The sequence below is a fragment of the Carassius carassius genome, chromosome 31 (assembly GCF_963082965.1).
Source record: "Carassius carassius chromosome 31, fCarCar2.1, whole genome shotgun sequence".
Taxonomy (NCBI): domain Eukaryota; kingdom Metazoa; phylum Chordata; class Actinopteri; order Cypriniformes; family Cyprinidae; genus Carassius; species Carassius carassius.
This window is the reverse complement of record NC_081785.1, coordinates 11,597,936-11,619,596: the sequence shown is the minus strand read 5'-3', so window position 1 is coordinate 11,619,596 and position 21,661 is coordinate 11,597,936.

The following is a 21,661-nucleotide window of genomic DNA, read 5'->3' as shown; positions in this document are numbered from 1 at the left end:
CAAAATCTAATCTGAAGCACCTTTTCTGTTCATACAAAGAAAGACAACAGGGTCCAAAATATGGTTTTATTTTTTTTAATGTACATTTATAAAAATATATTTTGTGTTGTTCTTACCCTGGCATTAAATAACATAAAACTCACTGCTGCTATGTGAGTGTAACTAATACAAAGGCTGAGCAAATTTGACATCTTTCTCTCTTTTGTCCAACGTAATCAGTCTCTTAAAAACAGTTTTCCTCTTTTGGAAAGTCACAGAAACACTATTGTGTCATTTATTATATTTATTTATTATACATTTATTATAACCCCTGTGGTAAACATTTTATGAACACTGCCACATATGCAAATGAGCTTATGGAAACTGTTTGGCAGAAGTAGCAAACTGCCCATTCTTGCCAAAGGTTCACGTCCTGGATGCTGCTGGCAAACAATCAGATCTACCAATTATTCCTTACATGTTTGCCTTAACAAGCTTTTTTGTTTTGTTTTGGTCAAATACACAGAACATCATGTATGTCGCTTTCTCTCGTTCTCTGTGGTCCGATGAAAGTGTGAGAAAGCCACTGATGATTATGTTTGCCTCAATTTCACAGTGAGCTGAAATTTGTTTAGTGCTGACGTCATAGTGCAAATGGCGCATTGTTCATTAGAAAACCTTCATATACCTTCAGCTTCAATAATGAATTTATTATCTTCTTGCTCCGTAGCTTTTCTTTTTTATCCTTTTCTCCCCCTACCTTCTCCATTTCTCTGCCTCTCTTTTAATCACCTTCAAATTCACAGAAACAGTATTGGCAGGAGTATCAGGAGTAACTGCTGAAAACAATAAGTTAGACAATTCATTAAATAGAGCATTAATGAAAGAATAAACATTATCCTGTCTCTCAGATGTCTATTCTTCCCAAGGAAAAAAAAAATCCTTATATTCAAGTTTCAAAAATTATTAGTTCATTAAAAATTATTTACATCAGTATCTTTATTTTAGTACATTCAGTATATTTGCCATATTTTCTAATAAAACGGTCCAAGCTGATTTTTTACTGGAAAACAAGACAACCAATGCTATTAAGAACTGTTATTAAGAACTGATTATTTGATTTGATTTATTTATGCAGAGATATTCGTCTGGTTCTTTCAGTGCCTTTGTGCTCTCCGTTCCATTTCTGCATCACAAGCCTTCCTTTAATTTATTTAATGGTTTGGTAACTTGCCATTTTGTGGACCTGTTCAAGGTCTGCTAACATTTGAGTTTGTTAGAGGTTAAGGGGGAGGTCTAATTCATTTTTCAATATTACATCATCATAGTTTATTAAGTTTTCATAAAATTTGTTTAATTCAAATTTTGAGGTTTTATGTATGGTCAGCCTAACTCATTATTTCACTAATTAAGACCTAAGACCACCAGTGGCGGATTTAGCAAATTGGGGGCCCAAGGCGAAGGTATGTATGGGGCCCCCCCATCCGATTTTTAAAAAAGAGCGAAAAAAAAAAAAAGACTGAATTGTGGATAGGCAGGTAAAGCTAATCTACGGGGAAGTGAAGTTTGAAGAGGAGAAAAAAAAAACTTCCCCTTTGAACCCTGCATACACTTCTTTACTCCAAAATGAAGATGGAAAGCAGAGACCACACAAAGTGTAGCACTACACAAACTAATAGTCACGATTGAACCCAACAGATAACAGATAACAAAATTTGCCAAAATGCCAGGAAAACCAGCACTGTTTATTATTTTTATAAGAGCAAATTAACATAACCAGCAAGACAAGTAGTAAGGGTAAACCCCCACAAACAGCCATATACTTAGCAAATATTGCATTCTACAAACAAACCCATGTACAAGATACAGGATATTGTAAGTGAATTGACATTACATTTGAGATTGAACATTTCAAACATTCTACAAACAAACCTATGTACATGATAGTGTGTGTGTGTGTGTGAGAGAGAGAGGGCTGAAGTTGCAATTGCCATTGCATAAGCAGACCCATGTACAGGATACAGGGTATGACAGAAAGTGTGTGTGTGTGTGTGTGTCATTGTCTGAGTGAGTGAGTGAGTGTCTGTGAGTGAGTGTGAGTGTCTGAGTGAGTGAGTGAGTGAGTGTCTGTGAGTGAGTGTGAGTGTCTGAGTGAGTGAGTGTCTGTGAGTGAGTGTGAGTGTCTGAGTGAGTGAGTGTCTGTGAGTGAGTGTGAGTGTCTGAGTGAGTGTCTGTGAGTGTCTGAGTGAGTGAGTGTCTGTGAGTGAGTGTCTGTGAGTGAGTGTGAGTGTCTGAGTGAGTGAGTGTCTGTGAGTGAGTGTGAGTGTCTGAGTGAGTGAGTGTCTGTGAGTTTCTGAGTGAGTGTCTGTGAGTGAGTGTCTGTGAGTGTCTGAGTGAGTGTCTGTGAGTGTCTGTGAGTGAGTGTCTGTGAGTGTCTGTGAGTGAGTGTCTGTGAGTGAGTGAGTGAGTGTCTGTGAGTGTCTGAGTGAGTGAGTGTCTGTGAGTTTCTGAGTGAGTGTCTGAGTGAGTGAGTGTCTGTGAGTGTCTGAGTGAGTGAGTGTCTGTGAGTGTCTGAGTGAGTGAGTGTCTGAGTGAGTGAGTGTCTGTGAGTGTCTGAGTGAGTGTCTGAGTGAGTGAGTGAGTGTCTGTGAGTTTCTGAGTGAGTGTCTGTGAGTGAGTGTCTGTGAGTGTCTGAGTGAGTGTCTGAGTGAGTGAGTGAGTGAGTGTCTGTGAGTTTCTGAGTGAGTGTCTGTGAGTGAGTGTCTGTGAGTGTCTGAGTGAGTGACTGTGAGTGTCTGAGTGAGTGAGTGAGTGAGTGTCTGAGTGAGTGAGTGTCTGTGAGTGTCTGAGTGAGTGAGTGAGTGTCTGTGAGTTTCTGAGTGAGTGTCTGTGAGTGAGTGTCTGTGAGTGTCTGAGTGAGTGACTGTGAGTGTCTGAGTGAGTGAGTGAGTGAGTGTCTGAGTGAGTGAGTGTCTGTGAGTGTCTGAGTGAGTGAGTGTGAGTGTCTGAGTGAGCGAGTGTGTGAGTGAGTGAGTGAGTGAGTGTCTTTGAGTAAGTGAGTGAGTGTCTGAGTGAGCGAGTGTCAGTGAGTGAGTGTCTGAGTGAGTGAGTAAGTGAGTGAGTGAGTGTCTGAGTGAGTGAGTGAGTGAGTGAGTGAGTGTCTTTGAGTGAGTGAGTGAGTGAGTGAGTGAGTGAGTGAGTGAGTGAGAGTCTATGAGAGAGAAAAGAGAGATTGTTCTCCACATGACACACTTCTGACACATAGAGTCCTACTTGTTGACATTTTCTCACAGGTCTTCTCACCAACATGATGTGCAGATGTAGGAGCTGTACCTGTAAAATAATAATAATAATAAAAAACATTGTCACCAACTAACAAAATGGTCTATGAACAAAATGAGTGTGGGACAATTTTGTGGTCCAATAAAAGGTTGAGTCAATTACCTTAGCTATCCAGAAGTTAGTGATGGGCTTCTTTCTTCTATTATGAAGTGAAAGAATAACAAAAAACAACAGCAGTCAATCATTGGGATTAAGAAATAATTAGAATTTTTCTATTGTTAAATGATTACCTTCTCTATTTTGCGTCTCTGTCCCTTCCTTTCTCTCTTTCTCATCCCTCTGTTTCTTTTCCTCCTCATGCCTGTTTTTAGTCTTTCTCTCCCTTGTCTGTCTTTCTCTTCCTCTACTCCTTTTTCTGTTCTTCTCCTGCTCTTCTTTATTGACTGTGTTTGAGTGCTGAGTGTATCATCTGCTTTTGTCTCTGTCCCTTCTCTCCTCCTCCCTCTCTTCCTCCTCATGCCTTTTTTTGTCTTTCTCATCATGTTCATACTAATCTTACTCTGCGAGCCTTGGCCTCAGCAAATTTTCTAACTATGGAGTCTGTATCAACAGTTTCCACTATGTCATGTTCGATGGAAATGACAGCCAGGGATGACAGTCTTTCTTGGGACATAGATGAGCGCAGATATGTTTTCAGTCGTTTCAATGTAGAGAAACTTCTCTCACCTGATGCAACTGTAACAGGAAGAGTAAGCAAGAGCCGCAGGGCTATGCTAAGATTTGGATACAGATCTAGGAGATTCTCTTTGTATATGTAGTTAAGAACTTCCAATGGTGATGAGATGTGTGGGGGGAAAGACTTAACAGCACCTGTAATTTCCATTTTTAGGTCCCCTGCATCCACATCCTCCATTGCCTTCTCAAACCTGTTGCAGCATTCATCTAGATTGCCTGCCTGTATGGTGCTTTTCATTATATCAGTGGAGTAGAGAAATCCATACAACTTAAAGAAGTTCTCCATGTAGGAGAATCTCTCCCTAGTCTTGACCAGGGCAGTATCAACTAGGTGTAAGAAGAACTCTCTTCTGAAACGTTCCTCTGCAGTTGAAGTAGTCTCCTCTGTGCCCTCATAGTCAAACTGCCTTTTTGTTTTTTTCTGCCGAATGTCTGCCCAGATCATCTCCACCTCCATCTTCTCTGCAATTTCCCTGGCATCTATTTTGGCGGCATTGAATCCGTGCTCCCTGAAATCTTGGAGGAAGTCTATGACTGCAGAGATTTCCCTCTTCATGGTCTCAATGCTAATTAATATTTCATGTTTTTGAGTATTATAGCTCTGTGACCCTACCGCATGCAAGCTAGCAGTGACAAACAGGTAATCTGAAGAACTTTAAAAACACACGATGTACAAAAAAGGATTAAAACTTCTAACGTTATATGAGTTAGCCTAGATCAACACAGACATCAAGAATCGGCGTATGAATCTCAACAACGGTGACAATCAACAAAATAATCAGATAAAACTCTGAACATCACAAAACAAGTTACTAAAAAGTTGCAACAAAAACAACAGCAAAAATAAAAGCAGATAATAATAATAAAAGAAAATACTAAGGCAATTCAGCATAATTTATTCATGCTGCAATGCATGTTGGGAGATATTGATTGAGTTTTGATTGATGGCTCCCATCATGCACTGCACTTATATCCCCGTTGTTGAGATTCATATGCTGAATCTTGATGTCTGTGTATGTCTGAAAAATACAGTAGTTCAAACCTTTATTGTGCAAATTTTTTTTACAGATTCTTCAGATTATCACAACACGGATGGATCACATGCTGTAGAATCATAAGTCTACTACAATTAACTTAGTTTAAAAAAAAAAGGTAAATTTCACAGGGTTATTTTAAATTGTGTTGTTGTTGTTGTTTTTTTGCCCGTAAATTTAAGTCCCGTAAAACATAAAAGGTTGCCACCATTTTTTTTTCATGGTAAAATACATCAGCCACATCTGCCGTTTTTTTTTTTTTTACCGTAAATTTCACCGTTTTTACACTAACAGTAGAACTAGGCTAGGCGGTTGACTCACCAAATCCCCGTCATCGGTGTCAAAATGGCCATCACTGGACAACTCTTCCACCTCATCTGTGTCAACCTCGATAACTCTGTCGGTGACGGCGGGCAGCAACAACGTGATGTCCTCATTGTATGGGGTTAGAATTGTTGCATTATTCCAAATAAATAGATTATGATCCACAAATAAATGTAACGAGATTCACAAAAATATATCAAATTCACAAATGAATATAAAGAGTTTCACAAAAAAAATTAAAACTCACAAATAAATAAAATGAGATTTGCAAATAAAAAAAAATATATTTACAAATGTGTTTAATGTCACAAACACATCTCTACCTGGTATTTATTTGTGAACCGCTGTCTGTGCATTTGTAAATCACTGCACGCATTTGTGGATCGGTTCCTGTGCATTTGTGGATTTGAAACACTTCTAGCGTCGACGTGCAGATAAATCCACAAATAAGTGGACTCCACCCACCGTTTACTCAAGCCAATCAAATAACGGCCACATTGAGCTGACCAATCGTAGCACGTTATCGCTTCAACCAATCACGTTTTGGCTTACAGCCAGGGGAACTGCGGGAATAGACACCGAACTTGAGACCAACAACAGACAGTCAGGGCATTTCTCAATACCAAGTTCGCAGAGTCTGGACTTCCGTCCTTCCGAGTTTGGACATGCCAAGTTGGACTCAGAAGAACGAACTCTCGAGGACGGGAGGACGCGAGTCCAGTCATTCTACAAATGGAACGGCAGCGTACTTGATAGCTTCACTCAGCATGCATGTTTTACTTGAATTAACTTCTTTTTTATTTTCAATATATTAAATATATTAGTATTAAAAAACTAATATTTACCTACTCTGATTATTTTCACTTTATATTTATAATGAAATTGAATATAATATTAAACGACTGTCTCTTTTTTATTTTAAAAACTATTAAACATTAATATGTGGTTCAGGTAACATTAATACTGTGATTATATTTACGTCGTTCAAAATAAATAAAATATATGGAAACAACTGCCTCTTTTCATTAAGAACAATCTAGCAATAAACCCACTCAGCTACAATTTAAATAATACGGTTGAAAAGTGTAAATCAATTGTAAATAAGTGTAAATCAAAATGGAACAGCTTAGGATTGCCATTGCAATTGCTATTTATCAAGATGCTGAAGAGGAGGCTGCCGAACGGAGGAGACGAATCCTTCAAAGAAAAGCCAGGATGCAGCGGAGGATGGCGAAGAGACGTGCCATATTAGCATGTCTCTCTAGCATTGTACGTTTTTCTAATGATTCTTTCTTCATAAACTGCCCATATACTTATGTGGACTTAGTTAGGTATATCCAAATGAAAAGTCATAATAAAAATTTATTATAATGTATCATATAGGCACCCTATCAACAGACTACAAAGTACTATCTCACAAAAAGTTATGTAAACTATTGCAGGGATGTAATGAGACAACATTAGATTTTTCAGTATACCAAATAAACTGACAAGAACAATAGGTTTGACAGTTGATAACATTTAAATTAACTAGCTTACACTTCACACACCTTTTATTTGTCTTTGTGGTGCTCAAATAAGTTTATAGTTTATCATCTTTATATAGCTAGGTGCACATCATATTACTGCATTAACACAAACAGGACAATTTAATATCTATAATAATCATATAGGCTACAACTTTTAGACTCTGGGATGAATGTTGTGCTAGAGCTTATCAATAAATGAATGAAACCGAAATAGAGTATAAAGAAATACTTCACGAAAAGAGCAAATGTTAGAGGGAGATTTAATTATGGCAGATTTTAGTAAATTTTAGACAAAATCCTTAAAACAACTGAGTATATAGCTTATATTAAATCCAAAAATATAATAAATACAATGCAACGACAGTACATATAGTAACAACTTTTTAAAAGCAATACATATAACAAATACATAATACAACAAAAGTAAAAACATTCTTAATATATTATCTATATATTTTAACAGGAACAAAGTCCCACTCGCAGGTATTCACAGATCAATGACCAGGTACCAATCCTGGTCAAGTTTTTTTCTGGAGAGGATTTAAAGCCAGCTTTCAGGCTCTCCAGGAACAGCATCAACATGCTGGTACAGATGCTGCCCCGTCAAAAAGCCCATGGATGGAGCCGTGAAATTGAAGTACTTGTTACGGTTTATTGGCTTGCCTGTTGAGCATCCTACAGGGTCACATCAGATGACTTCAGCATGCCACTTTCAACAGTTTGTAGGACTGTTCACAATGTTGTGGAGATGATGACCATCCTCCACAAAATTATTCATTTTCCAAAAGCAGAGGAAATGGATGAGGTGGGGGGCCTTGCTGGCCATGAGGCATTCCGCTGTGCTGCTGGTGCCACATCAGGATTGTTCCTCCTGCAATGCCACAAAAAAGATGCTACATAAATAGAAAGATCTTCCCTTCCATCATTCTACAGGGCACCTGTGATGCTAAAGGCATATTTATAGATGTGTATATTGGCAATCCAGGCTCTGTACAGGATGCCCTTGTGCTGCACAGATCACCAATGTACCAGCAGGCTTTGTATTCACCAGCTGGATACTATCTTTTGGGAGATGGGGGATACCCTTGCTTGCAGCATCCTATTGCAATCATGACCCCATACCGCCAGCCTGTCGCAAGTAAGAACACTTTTTTATGTCAGACAGACAGACACACACACACGATAAACCAAATTTTTACTGTTATGAATTTGCAATACACTACACATTTTCTACACGATTTTTGATTAACAGGCCAAGTTGAAGCCCGATACAACAGGCATTATGCACAAGCACGGAACATCATCGAGCGCACTTTTGGGATGTTAAAAACTCACTGGCGTGCAATTTTCTTGCGGGCCCTAGAGATCAGGCCACTGTTCGCCCCAAAGGTGATTGGTGCCTGTTGTATCCTCCACAACATCTGTGTGATGGGAGGTGATCTCTTGGAGGAGGAGGAGGAAAGCCAAGGACAAGAAGACAGCGAGGATGGTGAGAATGCAGCAGTGGGTGAGAGGGACCTATCAGGGAACCATCTCCGAGGACGTCTGGCTGCTCAGCTTTCTTCTCCCGTGGAACTGCCTGGGTGTCTAACTGAACAGTACTACATCTAGACAGTAAACCTTTCCAGATGTTGTCATGTTCATTAAAAGAGCAACATAAACAGTTGAAATAGCTATGACATTAATTAGAAAGATAGGTATGAATAAATGTGCAAGTAGATGGGTATAGATACATTTATACGTTTTCTTAATGTTGGTATGTTCTTCTTGAGATTTAACTGCATGATTGTAAATAATTGTATACCACTATAGACATTGGATATTACATTATTTTATATTATTTGTGTTTTTGTTGTAAATATAAAGAATACACTGTTGCTATAACAATGATTTGCCAGGGTTGAAATTGAAACATTCATTTTTGTTTTTTTTATTCAAATAATCTATATAAAATCATTTATCATTAAATACAACATTAATTTAGAATTTATTAAGTTTTTCTAAAAGAGAAATATGTCTCTGCTCTGGCTGTTGCTGCCCTCTCTCTCTCCTCTTCTCTCGCCAATGCTTCTCTCTCCCTCTCCTCTTCCCTCTCTGCCTGTTCTTTTAGAAACTAAAGAAGAGCCTGGCTGTCCCGTCGCCTCTTTCTTGACTGCTGGCTACTCCTGGCTTCCACAGAAGGGGCTGAACCTGGTGTGCTGACTGAGCCACCTGTAGTGGCAGTGGGTTTGATGCAACAACTCGAGTGCTGCCCCTGGAGTGCAGCATCCATTGCAGTGTACCACTGCCAGGTGGCAGCAGTCACACTACCGGCCTCTACCCCTTTTCCTGTGGGTGGGTCCCTAAGCTCCTGAAATAAAGCAAAATGCTGTCATGTTCTCACCTCACGTTGTTCCACACTTTTAGACATTTTTTATTTTTGCTCTACACAGAGGAAGATATTCTTAAGAATTTTTGTAACCTAACAGTTTGAGGCACCAAAAAATTACACATGTCAGTGGTGCCCCAGAACTCTTAGGTTACAAATATTCTTCCTTTGTGTAAAGCAAAAAAAAAAAAAAAAAGAATAAATAAATAGTGTATACAGGTGTGAAACAACTTAAAATTGTAGGTGAATGGCAGAATGTTCATTTTGGGGTGAACTATTCTTTTTACAGTCTCAGAGTAAACAATGTAAACGGAGTAAACTACATTTTACAAAATAAAATGTAAGGGCCAATGCATCTATGTTAGGTTTCAAATATGACCGGAAAGTCTTTACACACATCTTGGTAAGCCTCTTTCAGTAACAGAAAGTAGAGAAACAGGCAGATTACCTTGTATTTATCTTTTAGGTTATTCAATTTTTTCTTTGCCTGTTTGGCAGTTATGGCCAAACCAGAAGTGGAACAAAATGCCTATAGGCAAAACAAACCCATAAAGATTTACATGATTCCACTTCAATAACGTATTCATTCTTATGGATGAAGACTGTCCAAATCTAGCTCCAAACCTTCAGACATGCAGGGAATTATACAAGCACTCAAAATGAATACTCACTCCCATCAACTTTTGGAGGAATTGCGCCTCCCGGTGAAAAGCCTTTCGTTGGCCGCCCGCCACTCTATCAAGGCCCGAGTTTCCTCAGCAGTCCCTTGATAAAAAATAATGCTTAATTTAAGTTGATGAAAAATAATACAATTATAAAAGAATTTGTAAAAAAAATGTAAATAAAGACAAGCAAACTATTTGGTTAAAATGACAAGAGCACTCTAAAATAAGGTTTGCATTTGATATAAGTATCGTTAGGCAAACGTTAGTTAGGAAACTTTTCCCTCAGGCAAAACAATTGCCCATTAGATATACCCAAAGCAAAATATATCAAATGTTTATCCACTACAGAAATGTTACAGGGCCTAGCTACTTTTTAGGAGGACTTGCCGAGGGTTAGGCTACTTTTCAACTCGTAAAGAAATCGTCTGAGCAAATTTTCAAATAGTTCCTTAAAATTCGACGGTAGCTTTGAAGTTTAAACAACATTCTGGCATCAAAGCTCTTAGAACTACGTTACATTTTGTGATAAAACAACAATAGTATTTCGAAATGTATAACTTACAGTTGTGAGTTTTCTCCTCCGCCATTGATGCTAACCTGGTTCGAGCTGAATTCTGGGTTATGGCCCGTATCAAGTCCGCACAAGTCACCTCTCCATGCATCCTCGGTAAAAGGAGCGGAGCAAGAACACATCCGGGGATTTGAACTGGACTTGGCTAGATGTGAACTTTGAAAAGGGAAACAGTACTTGGGCAGCGACTGATGACATTTCACAAGTCCACAAGTAACGTTACAGACAAGTACGCACAACATGGCCGATCAGGCAAGACGCCCCCCCGGATTTAAGCCAAAACGTGATTGGTTGAAGCGATAACGTGCTACGATTGGTCAGCTCAATGTGGCCGTTATTTGATTGGCTTGAGTAAACGGTGGGTGGAGTCCACTTATTTGTGGATTTATCTGCACGTCGACGCTAGAAGTGTTTCAAATCCACAAATGCACAGGAACCGATCCACAAATGCGTGCAGTGATTTACAAATGCACAGACAGCGGTTCACAAATAAATACCAGGTAGAGTTGTGTTTGTGACATTAAACACATTTGTAAATATATTTTTTTCTTATTTGCAAATCTCATTTTATTTATTTGTGAGTTTTATATTTTTTTGTGAAACTCTGTACATTTATTTGTGAATTTGATATATTTTTGTGAATCTTGTTACATTTATTTGTGGATCATAATCTATTTATTTGGAATAAAGCAACAATTCTAACCCCATATCATTGTCTTGGTCAGCGTTATCCTCCTCCTCACCTAGCGCCACTTCACAGCTAACGTTAGCTGCTGCTGCTGCTGCTGTAATGTTAGCGCTTTGGATGTTGTTGTTCCAGTCTGTATTAGCAGCCGTAAAAAAGTGTGTCAACTTTGGCAGCGTTGCCAAATATTTATTGGCGTCTTTTCGCTTTTTTCTTTTAATTGACCCGCTTTCGTAACTTCTTTTCATTTTCCCGTTTTGATTTGCCTTGCGTCGTCTCTGTGTATTTCTCAGTCCTCCTGTCACTGACTGTGTGTTTATCTTTCGCGCCGCGCAGCGTTATGGACTAGTCCATTTCATTGTGAAAACAGGGGGTGTATGTGTAGGGACAGATAACCATGAACTGGACATTTTAACCACTACTTCAACGTTTCAACGTATTTCTTAAGAATATTAATAAAGTGTACCTTGCTTTTGAAGCATTCATGATGATAAGGGGCCTTTTCTTTTTTTTTTTTTTTTGAGGTTTGTTGGGGGCCCCCCTTCTACGACCGCTGGTAGGGGGCCCCAAGCAGCCGCCTACCTATGCCTCTATGTTAAGACCGCCACTGAAGACCACATAAGACGTGACCCTTTTTTAAATTTCCATATTAAGGTAGAATTTTTTTCCCAATGCCAGTTTTTGTCTGTTAATTTTTAACCTCGATTTTAACTTTTTAAATGTGACATTAGATTCCTTATTACTCATATTTGAATACTTTTATGACTTGAATAAGTGAATCTATATATGAATGGTGATTTTATAGCAAGGAAATAGCACAGCATTACAGTACCTCTTAGAAACACCTTTCCATACAAGCTAGCATTTCTGGATCACTACAGCACTGGTCCTTACCCTTTACCTTTCTCTCCCCAAACAGTCGTGCCTGATCCTTGCAGTTTGCGGTGTCTAAGTGCGTTCTGACTTTGCTGAGCTCTGTGTGCGTGTGATACGCATGGCTCCCACTGGGCATGACTGCAGTCTAGAGTGTTGCTGCCTGTGGGAGGTCAGAGGCTGGAATCTGGTGTCATGCCATCAGAGGCTATTAAAGCACTGAGTCCTGCAGCGAGAGAGTCAATGAGCCTGACACTCCACCGTCAGCTTCTGCTCATCAGCCCGGGGGGGACAGAGATACTGCTGGGATTAACACACACACAAACACACCTGCAGCAGACCATTTAACACACACACACACACGCAGCAGACTGTTTAACACACACACATACATGCACGCATACCTGCAGCAGAACATTTAACTCATAAACACACATACACACACCTCTAGCAAACCGTTTAACACACACACTAAGTGTTTACTATTGAAGACTTGCTGCAGTACTTACTGCATTTATATGACATTAATTATAATTACTTTATAATTACCATAAATATTTATTTAGACTTTCTATATTTCTACAAAGTTGACTAGCTGATGATTGTTTTAAGCCCGATAAATGGGGGATATTACAATGAATAGCTTTTTGTTTAAATAAAAATGTAAAATGAAACATTCCTAGATGCTACTCATGAATTTAGGGTTCACAGTATTGTAATAAAAGATTATGATAATGATTATATTGAACAGTGTTCTTAATAATTCAAAACATTTAAATTATTAAGTGTCGAAGATTAACTTTAATCTTGTATATGTAATTATAAAATAAAAGGGGAGAAAATCTTTAATATCTACATGTGACCAGTAGTAATATATTGCATCCCTAATGAGGCTCAATGAATTTGGTTTCAAATACAAGCAGAATGAACGTCAGTAAATACTTTACTGGAGGTAAAATGCACACTAACACTGCTAGATGTACAACTCTTTCACCAGCACGTAAACCTCTGTCTTACCTTTGACTGCTTCATCTTCCTCCAACAGTCAGCTTCAGGCCATGCACAGAAACTTAATGAGTTTTTAGCATGGTGAATTGATTAGGTTAGTGGAAATCGGACTTCCTAATAAGAAGGATGAGGCAAGGCTACATTCTAATCATCAGACAGCACCGTACTTGGACTTCACACTTTGAAGTTTGGCTAAAATAAATAAAAAGTAGTTTAGAGTCTGATGATTATTTATTCAAATCCAATTAAATTGGGTATAAATTACAAATGATATAAAATGCAGATATATTACAGAAATGTACAGATGAAAAAAAAAAGTTTTTCTTAAACAAATAATATATTTAATGTCATCATACACTGAACTCCTAATCTGTCTTGCATGGCTTTTTGTGTGGTTGTGGTATAATGAATCACATTTAAATGTGCTGGTCATTTAGGACACAACCAACCAAGTAAACAAACACAGAAAGACTGTTAGCCTTCATTAACCAATTAACTGCATGTACATGTTCGATTTATTCAACATAACATTTTCATCAGTCTACACACTCTGTGTAAACATGTTGAAAAAGGTGGCTTTCCTCTGTGAACCCTGTTAAACACAGGCAGGCCACAGAGACGTGAAGATGAAAGGGGTAGAAGGATCTCTGAGCCCCTGAGCATTTTAAAGACACCAGACTGAGTGAGACTTCAAGTAACTGTACTCATGCAGAAAAGAGGTTTCCATCTAAAAGCACACAGAGAGAAATCTTCAACATGCGCAACATAATGTCGTCAATCATGAATCATCGTTGAGTGGCATAAATTTGAAGAGGAAATGATTGTAAGAACCAGCGTGAATCCTGTCTTACACTATAAGAATTATACTTTATTTATCAAAAAATCCAAAAATGATTCTTAATGTTGTTTCTTAATTAAAATGATCTAATTGAACACGAATATTGCACAAATATTAAAACTTCATACATTTGTGTTAGCACTACATGAATAATTGTTGCTGGCCATCTATTGTAGTTCACAGCGTGCTTTGCAAGAAGCTGAATAGGGACGGTAGTACAAAGTAGTTGAAAGTGTTTTTCAACAAGATGTTCTGTTATGTTGGAAAGATTTTGTTGATTTGTGCCTTCAAAGCAGCAGTTGTCAAACCGTTTGGTTACATGGGAGCAGAATTAAAGTCACCAGAAAATCAATATTTACAATTCATATTTTTTTATATATTCTAAGTGATTTATCTGTGCACATCATTTTTTTTGAAGTCATATGCCTTTGTAATCTTTAATCAAAAACACTGAATTCCCCCTTCTATTCTCATCTATCCTCTATAACATGCACCAGCGTAGGGGCGGGACAATAATCCATCACATCCGGCAACCTGCCACTCCCATTAGATCGCAGTAACAAAACAACCAACGATTCAATCAATTCTCAATGAACAAAATTGTAGGACACAATTCAATTCATGACTGTAAAAGTTCATAAGTTTGTTAATAGGCACAACTTGTATTTACATGTTTCTGCCACAGTGCACCAAAAGTAGTGTTGTATGCTGCAGAAATTATGGGTTTGAATCAGTCTATTCAAATATTCAATATTACTTTGTCGATTAAATGTTTCGCAAAACTTTCAAACTGAAATGTCTGGTGAGTGGCGCTAAAAGCATGATCAGTTTTGTCCAAAACAGATAAACGTAAAACTGGCAACATTTGGTGGTTGTAGGACTCAAAGCATTTCAGAAATTAAATGTCCAGTGGGTGGGACTAAAAGGTTCATGTTTGAAAACAGCATATCGCATGAACTAAACCCTGCCCATAATTTTAACAAAAGCAAACACATTTGAGGTAAACACATATTTGCTGAAGCAACAATTCCATTTTAGCTTGCTTCTACAAGTGTTTGAGCTCTTATCCTGACTCACTTTCACAGGACTCATACCCTAGTGCTCCCCATCGCAAGTGCAGTGCTGTACCAGGTGAGCTAACAAACAAGTTTACTATACCAGAAAAGCCATGAAGCTGGTTACAAGCTGGTAATTTATTATTTTACTAATCACACATAATTTTGTAGTCGTAACATTTCCATGTGGTTCCTTGCACAATACTAAGTCTTTATTAATCAATAATCTGCCCCATAGCCATAATTTATGTCATGACAACTCTCAGAGGGATTGCCATGGTAATGTACATGACAATGTTAATGTATTTGGTCTTGGCAGAATAGATCTGCTACGCTGCCGCGGCAGAGCAAGTACCGAGACTTGCTACTGCCAATACATCCACATCATGCTGCTGTAAGCATGTAAGAAATATTGCTGCTGCAAATATAACATACATGAAATAACCCCTATATAGCATACATGAATCACCTCATAGCAGATCTATACAAGTGGAGCTGGGGAAGGTGGAGGGTTTCTGAAGCAAGCTGCAACTGCTATGGTAAGCCCTAGTCATATATTTGAATGCTGAGGAGGAGTGAGGTCACTGGCTACCGATAAAGAACAGAACCAATCAGCTGTGCCATGTGATAATGATGTCATTAGGTCAGACTGAGTTAAACCTATCAGACTACGCCATCTAGAGTTTCATGCCAGAACTCTGTATTTGTGTGAACATGAGTAAATAAAGTTGTTGGTGTTTTACTGCTTCTAGTGCTCTTTCAGCTGGAAACTGTAATGGTACGTTTTTTGAGTTTTGCAACAATATAGGTAAAGCATGCTTTTCCAGTGAGCATAGGTTGAAATTGTTTGGACATGGTAGAACTCTTTCCTTGCCTAGATAGGACTGACCCAGAAACCAGCCCAGATTCATGAATAACAGGCTCCCACCATGTCTAATGTAATGTTTAGTTGATTATAAATGGTCATCATATAAGTCTCAAGCATCACAAACACCTTTACATTTGCATTGGAACCGATTTGGAAAATTCACACATATGAGCCATAACACTCAGCATTAGTGAACTGAACTTACTAACACCTTATTGTCATAAAGCCTGCAGGTGATGTGAAACTAGGACAGGAACTCTGCATGAACTTCCCAGCTTTTCATAAATTAGCTGATTCATCTCACAAGTAACGATTTCCAAAACTGTAATGAAAGTGCAGCCATCTGTCATAGCCTGAGTTTTGACAGCAAAATATTCAAAATGGAAGCAAACAATGAACCTGTGCAGTTTATGAAACCTTCACAATTTTATTTGCATTTGTGTGTGTGTGTGTGTGTGTGTGTGTGTGTGTGTGTGTGTGTGTGCTGTTTGGTTAAGGGCATGTGGCAAATATTATTTATCGGGCAGTTCTGCTGAGAGAGAGACAGAGGCTGCAGTAAGATGGAGCACCTTTCTGGGAGTCCAGATTTATATTAATTCTTCTTGAATCATACACCTTAATATAAATATGAGAACCTTCAGTCCCCATGCACCGCTCTGTAGAAACCCCTCTATTAACATCAATCATGTCTTATTTTCCTCACATTTATCATAATCATGCTCACACGCTTTCTCTCTCCCTCCACTCTATTCTCCTCTTTCATCCTGCAGTAGGGGAGACAGGAGCCACTGTAGCAACAACAACTTTTCAGTCACATTTATTCAAAATTTCCTCTCTCATACATTTTCAAACATTTTAAGCAATGGTATTTTTAAGGGTCTTCAGATTTCTTCCCTCCGATATAAAGATTTGATGGCTTTGAAGTTGCATATTTAAAATTACATAGACTTATGATTGTTTCATGCCAAGGTAAAATAAAATTATAATTAAAAACATTACATTTTATTCTTATACTCTTTAAAATACTATCATTTAATTATGTACTGCCATGACTTTATTCTTGAAACTTGGTGACTTTTTTCCATTATGGGGTCTATCAGAGTATTCTTAAAATATTATGGCTTTAGTGTGGCACTAAAACAGCATCATATAAGTTCACCCAAAAATGAAAACATCTGTCAAAATTTACTCACATGTATGTTTCTCTATAACAGAAGACATTTTGGATATATTTTGACTTCCATAGTATGGAAAAAAAAATACTATTGAAGTCAATAGGGACCAGAAACATTTTGGTTACGCATACTCTTTAAAATAGCTTCTTTTGTGTTCAGCAGAAGAAATTAATTCATACAGGTTTGGATCAACTTTGGCAGAACTATTTCTTTAACATCAATAAACATTACGGAATGAAATGAATTAACAGGTGTTCTGGAATCATCAGTTGGTCAAAATATGCTATATAACACATTGGAGGGCTAGCAGAGGCTTCAAACGTCCCTCTAGTTCAGAGATCCTCTAATACTGCCCCCTCTCACTCACAGACAAATACACGCACACACTTCTGACCGCTCTTTCAGAGATCACACCCTCTTTAGGAACTGAGGAGGAGATTCGCCGCTGTGTGTTGCTCTCCTCCAGTGATAGCCCTTTTTAAGCTGTGCACACAAAAACCCTGTTGTTCCAGCTGTCATATAGTTTGCCATTTACTTCCTGTCCTTCTCGCTCTCTCTTTTTCTCTACGCTCCAGGGTTGCCAGTAGTCTCCATTGGGAATGGGTACACAGATGAAGGGGGGGGCTCATGGGTACAGGAAGTAACGAGGGAGCTGGCAAGAGCAGCTGATCAAATTAATAAAAGAAAGGAGTGAGACATAGGGAAAAAAAATCTACTACGTGGTGAGATCGAGCTGTGCGATGGAATGATTGCAAATATACAAACACACTGCTAGATACCGAACAAGAGAGACCAGGGCTATAACTCATTCATTAGACTAAGGCAAAGAACAACTATATAATGAAAAATAGAACAAAACTATTTTTTTCAAATATGTCAACTTTATTTCCCATTTTAATTTATATTTCACAGGTCTAAAAAAAAAACAACCAGCACAAATAGAAGTAGCATTTATTTGAAACAGAACTCTTGTAACAGCATAAATGTCTCTATAACTTAAAAGTATTCATTTCTTTCAACAATCGGTGAAATATTACTGACCCCAAATTTTTGTAAGGTAATGCATGAGTTTTCAACAAATGTTTTTTTTTGGGAAACAGTGAATTAAATATTTAATAATGTATAGTCCATACAGAAACTGACTATTAAAACAGACATACAAGAAGACAAAGAGTAAGCTGTAGTGAGCACAGTTTGACTACCAAATGAGTCTCAGTCTGTCTCTCTGTCCTTCTATGTTCTGCCGCCCCTTCATTTGAGAATATGCCTAAAGTATTCCATTTCTGGAGACCATATTCCCACAAGGATAGTAAAACCTGTAATCACCTATATTGTGGGGAGCAGCCGACATTTCCCACAATGAAAACAGCTTAATAAATGCAGTAAATACCACCTTAATGAAAATCTAAAAATGCAGAAAGGTTTGCGTGAGGGTTAGAAAATAGAAAATATAATTAGCTTGACATTAAAGCAAGTGAAGTAAATGGAAAGTCCCCACCATGTGCATCCCTGCTCTGTTTTGGTTTATTTCAAAAGATCCCAGAGGATCTTTTGCTGCCAAGCAACAAAGAATGAACAGAGGGTCTTGATAAGGTTGAATTATCAGTCGCACATAATACTATTAAATACCTGCATGCACTGAAACACATGCTCATATCCATACAACCTAGTTACACACACACACACACACACACAATGGCTTTCCGCCTCACACACACACATGGAGTGAGAGAAAGTGTGATGGACATCTCTCATAGAGAGCGGGATATTACAAGCAGAGCATGTCATGGAAGAACTCTCTCCTTTATGATTAAGCCTATGATACATTGATATGAAGATATTTGTCTGCTTCAGAGCTTCAGATGAAGCAGGAAACCAAAGCTATGATTTCTGGAGAGACAATATGAGCCACGGCATATCTGCTTGGACTGACTTGCTCATTTCTGACAACTTCTGCTTCGTTCTACTCAGGCGTCTGTATTAATATTTCACAAGTATGGTTATGTATTAAATCTTTAGATGTCTGTAATAAAAAATTTGGTATCTGGAATGTAGTATTCTAGTGCTGAGCTGTCAGACATCTCGTTAGCCAGCTCGTCCTGTGGCTTCTGGAATAAGCTGTGTTCTGAATCAAGTTAAACATATCTATAAAAACACAGAAGTTAATTGCACAGCCAATAAAATACAGACCCTCGACTACCAATAAAAATAATGTGAAGTTGATGTCGCAACGCGTTGTCATTTTAAAATGCTACAAAATTGTTAACAAGCTTCAAGGGTTTTGATTCCGGTTGTCATTTGTTGAAATACAGTGTTCGTGTCTGTCCGCAGAATATGACTCCGATTCTCCTCCGGTCATGGAAAAAATTGTATTTACAATGACAACAATTAAACTTGAAACAACTGAAATGTTTCCAACAAAGAAATGGATGGGCTTCTTTCAGCTTGTTGAACACATACTTTTATTTGGATATTGCACCATATGATGGCTGAAGCTGCAGCGAGCATCCAGCATGCAACACTGTAATGTAACCAAATCCACATTGTAAATGAAATTCTACAAAACCTAAATGAAAAAAAAAGAAATTTAATTATCATGCAAAGCGATAAAATGGCTTCTCTTCCCTGCAAACACTAAAACGAAGAATGTGAATATTTTACTTCAAAGCAAAAGCAAAACAAAAGATAAACATGTATCCTTATTAATTTCAGCATTTGTGGCTGAGGGCGATCCTCCCAGAATGGCGGCAGCACCTCAGCATACAACACGGCATGACGTATCTTCACATACTCTAGCAACGTGCCCAAGTCAAACAAGGCATGGTTGGAGGTATCATGGTATTTACATGGTAACACGTGTCCAAAAACATGGTTAAGGCCATATTTTGGTTCCTTTACGTGATTTTGTTTACTCTCAATATTTCGATGCTATTTGTTGAAAAATGTTCATGTTTACCTGCAGTTCACAAGATTCACATGCAGGTGCATTAGATCGACATTCTTCATCGATGACAAACCCAATGTATTTAAACTGATTTCAGGTAGTTGTAAATAAGTATCCACATAATCCATCTTTCATCTTGTTCTGTTTTCAGAAGTATGTTTTATTCCTAGCGTGCCATTTGTATGAATATGTTACCAGTGATTCAGTTTGTGAGTGAATCATTGGCTGCATCCAAAAACTCTAAAATGCTGCCTTTGGACACAGCATTCCAAGGCATGAAGGCATCAAGGCACATTCGAATCCAAATTCTGCTTAACCTCCTGTCTCCGGAGGTACCTTCTACTGATCATATTTTGAAGGCAATATAGATGTATCCTTCGCTGCCTTTGGTATCCCACAATCCTGTGCGTTCCATTCTGTCATGGTTGAGCTAAAAAAAAAAGATGGCATCTGAAAGTTGCGCTTGGTGGTCAGTTTGTGTGTAAATGTATATTTTATATAGCTTTTTGTACTTTTGAATTTAGTTCTAGCGATAAATCAGTATTATAGTAATTCAATATTCGTTTAGTTACATGTATCACAAAAACTCATTCTATTTTGTTGTAGATGATTAAACCGCTGCATCAGAAAGCTGTCCGAAATCACTTTCATGAGGTGCCTTTGTGCAAAAACGCTGCCTGCAAAGTCATTGTCTCATATGGCAGTGAGGCTGCAAGTTAGCTGCCTAAGTTTGCGGATGCAGCCATTGAATCTAAATCACGAACTGACTGCAAATCGGCAAATCTAGGTCTGAAGTCGACAGAAAATACAGACACATGACATGATATTAAAAATATTGTCAGGGAAAATGTTTCTCGAATGTGTTCCTCTCCAGACAATGATTTCTGAGTAAAATAACACTGGAGCATGAGGCACAATTTGAACGATACAGCTGTGGTAATTGGCTTGTTAAACTGCCACCAACCAACAAGAGATGCCGCTATGCGATTGTTCTGACAGATTCTTTTATACCATCCATTTCATTTAACAGTAACCATATTCTGACAAAATAATATTCTTAGCAACATAAAAAAAACATATATCATCATAGCTGATGGTTTCTGTGTTAATGGCCGCTAGAAACCACCTACTATGTTTCAAAACATGTTCCAACTGACGGTTTGAGCTGAATTTTCATAGGGTATGCTGTCATACAGCATTCAACAACAAAATAAATAAATAAATAATAAAAATTTGATATTTTGTTTCAGAATATTACGTAATATACTGGAAAAAAAACATCTAATTTTGTAATACTGTAGAAGTAAAAATTTTGAACATCTTTTACTCATGTCCAAAAAAATTAATAAAATAAGGATGGTCAGAAGGAGCTGTTAAATCAGGCTGAAAGAAAGATGGCTATGATAAGACTGGGCTGGACTGAGTGAGTCTGTTTCTGTTTCTTCATTAAACTTTCATGGCCAGGCTGCTCTGATTTATTTCCTCCTGCAGGACAAACAGCAGACAGCTCCATCTCTCTCTCACACACACAAACACACAAGCTTCACAAGCAGCTGCACTCACGTTTCATTCCCTCTGCCATCCTTGGGATGGCTCTGTAGGCTAGAAAGGCCAGAAAAATTAATGATGATGATTCTGTGTTCCTGTTGCTGATGGTGATGCAAAACCTGGTTTCCAAACACTAATTATTTCTTAAAAATATGAGATCTTCCACAGATCAGTGTTCAA